Genomic DNA, 3,395 nt, shown 5'->3' on the forward strand with positions numbered 1-3,395 from the left:
CACACTGTTCATCCTCAAACTAACTGAGCTCCATATGTCTCTAACAGATGTAAAGGCTCTGTTAACAATACCTGACACAGAGTAAAGTCTTCTATAGATTGCCACTATTAACAATACTGAACACATAGTAAAGTCTTCTATAATTAGCCACTATTCAATACCTGAACACTAGTAAGTCTTCTATATATTAGCCACTATTAACAATACCTGAACACATAGTAAAGTCTTCTATATATTAGCCACTATTAGCAATACCTGACCACATAGTAAAGTCTTCTATACATTAGCCACTATTAGCAATACCTGAACACATAGTAAAGTCTTCTATATATTAGCCACTATTAGCAATACCTGAACACATAGTAAAGTTCTATATATTAGCCACTATTAGCAATACCTGAACACATAGTAAAGTCTTCTATATATTAGCCACTATTAACAATACCTGAACACATAGTAAGTCTTCTATATATTAGCCACTATTAACAATACCTGAACACATAGTAAAGTCTTCTATACATTAGCCACTATGTGCTTGTTACACCTTAGTATAGTGACAAAGCCCCGAGGAGAAGAGGGACAGAACTGAGCCCCGGAGACAGGATAACAAGATTAGAGAGCAGGGAATTTAACAGACTAACAAGAGAGAACAAAGAGAGGGAAGAGAAGAAAGAGTGCATTTGCAGTTTGCACTTTCCTCCCCCCTGGGACTGGAGACAGAAACGGTGTCCCCAAATGGCACCCTACTCCCTATATAGTGCACTGCTTTGGACCATAGCCCCATGGGAATATGGTGAACTACATGGGGAATAGCGTACCATTTGGGATGCAGACAGACAGTGTCCCATCTAGCAGTGACTGTCTTGGTCGGCCCTGTGTTCTCTTGAACCTGAGAAGAAGCCATCAAATCAAACCCTGATCAAAGCAGCGCTGCCCGACTCAAACACTCCAGACACATCAAATGACGACTTTATTAGCCATCTAGCACCTCACTCATCCATACGCCATCTCACCGCCTCGCCTCCGTTCCTCCACTCAAATTAGACCAAAGAAAAAGGGGGTGAGTTGTGAAAGAGAAAGAGAGGGAACAGGATGGAGATAGAGAGAGAGATGGAGGAAGACAGAATGTCACACATCTCTTGACTTAGTTGGGAATTGACTTCAAACGATGCCAGAGCCACTTGAGACATGGAGGGGGGAGGGGGGGGGGACTTTGAACGGACTGATCACAATGGAGAGGCACTGAGGAGAAGAGAGGATGATTCTAATGGAGCCAAAGGAGAGGGGGAGAGGGAGGGAGAAAGTTAGTGAGAGAAAATGAGGAAGGTGGAAGAGGAGGAGGGATGATGAGAAGAAGAGGGATAAAGAGACAGATGAATAGGAACAGGAGGGAGAAAGATGAAGAGGAAGTAGGGGAGAGAGGGATGAAGGAGAAGGCAGAAAGTGATGGAGAGAGAGAGAGAGAGAGCGAGAGAGAGAGCTTCCTTTCTTAATCAAAACTCCTGTGTGATATGTCAGTATGGTAGTATTTCAGGACTGTGTGTGTGTGGAGCGCTCCTTCTAGGAACTCCTTCCACTCCACCGAACGTGTCATCACGCCCTATTACACCAGCACACTCAATAACACTCTGGGAGACACCCCACCACTTTATTATTACACACGCACGCGCACACACACACGCGCGCACACACACACGCTCACACACACTCACACACACACACACACACACACACACACACACACGCATGCACACACACAAGCTCACACGCACGCACGCTCACACACACGCTCACACACACACACACTCCAATCATTCCAAGTCAGTCAAGTTCCAGGAGTCAATATGCACACACACACTTTACCTGCTTTCTCTCTCTAGTACTTTACCCCTCCCTCTCCTCTCCTCTCTTCCTCTCTCCCTCCATCATTCACTCTTCCTGCATTTCTCTCTGGAAGGACAAATTGATTTCTGCTGCATCTGCCTTGGCAAAAACACACTTTATTTCACCGTCCTCTCCCTCGACCAACAGTCCTACTGATCAATTATTTTCAGACTGTGTAAACATTCATCGAGCCGGAGTGTTTTTGAATGTCATCGCCACTCTCGTCAAATGGGGAGGGCATATGAATATTTCATCTCGCCATACACCTGTTCGATTTTGTGTCCATGAGTTGTGCCAAGGTGTATTCTACCTCCTGAGAGAAAAAGACGGCATGAAAAATGAACCACGTACACGCTGTTGTAAAAGTTCATGTCCAATCTCAAAGTCTCGGTAGCTTGAAGCTTCTAACTGAACCCAGATAAACTACTTGACTGAATTTGGCTTATTTGACTTTGTATCCTTTAGAATCCTTTAGAATACCTGTGTAGTATCCTTTAGAATACCTGTGTAGTATCCTTTAGAATACCTGTGTAGTATCCTTTAGAATACCTGTGTAGTATCCTTTAGAATACCTGTGTAGTATCCTTTAGAATACCTGTGTAGTATCCTTTAGAATCCTGTGTAGATACCTGTGTAGTACTCCGTGAGCACATACCTGTGTAGTATCCTTTAGCAATACCTGTGTCAGTATCCTTTTAGAATACCTGTAGTAGTATCCTTAGAATACCTGTGTAGTAGTCCTCTTCGCAAATACCTGTGTAGTATCCTTTAGAAATCCTTTAGAATACCTGTGTAGTATCCTTTAGACAATACCTGTTCGTGTAAGTATCCTTTAGAATACCTGTGTGTAGTATCCTCTTAGAATCACACATGTTGTAGTATCCTTTTAGAATTACCTGTGTAGTATGGTCTTGGACCCCCCCTGGTATTTTGTTTTGTCTGTCTTTGGTTTGTGTTGCGTCTGTCTTTTTTGTGTGTTTGGTCTATGTTGTGGTCTCTGACCATTTTCACTGGATCGCGGGCGACCTGAACAGTACTGTGCTGGCTCAGATTGTTTTCTTTACACATCCCCTCTGTTAGGTGTGTTGTCTCTCTCTACTCTGCACCATATCCGCGGGAAGTAGGGACGGCTGAGGGTGCTGTAGCACCACCAAATAATACAAACTAATTCAAAAGTCCTGTATGAGCAGACCGATATAGCCGTGTCTGTAACGCAGACCTCAAAACATATTTCACCAAGATGTCGTTTTTTTGCCACACCGTTTGGCGAAAGAAACGCAGCACCCCCACCCCCAACATCCTTCCCGCGGCTACAACGTCTATACTATGTCTGTGCTGCTACAACGTCTATACTATGTCTGTGCTGCTACAACGTCTATACTATGTCTGTGCTGCTACAACGTCTATACTATGTCTGTGCTGATCATGTTATATTTCCATAGTCTGTTATGTCCATTGGTTTCTGCTTCGTCTCTGTGTCATATTCTGATGTTGTTCTTTATGTTCCACAG

Source organism: Oncorhynchus kisutch, unplaced genomic scaffold (assembly GCF_002021735.2).
Source record: "Oncorhynchus kisutch isolate 150728-3 unplaced genomic scaffold, Okis_V2 scaffold2215, whole genome shotgun sequence".
In the NCBI taxonomy this organism is placed as follows: Eukaryota; Metazoa; Chordata; class Actinopteri; order Salmoniformes; family Salmonidae; genus Oncorhynchus; species Oncorhynchus kisutch.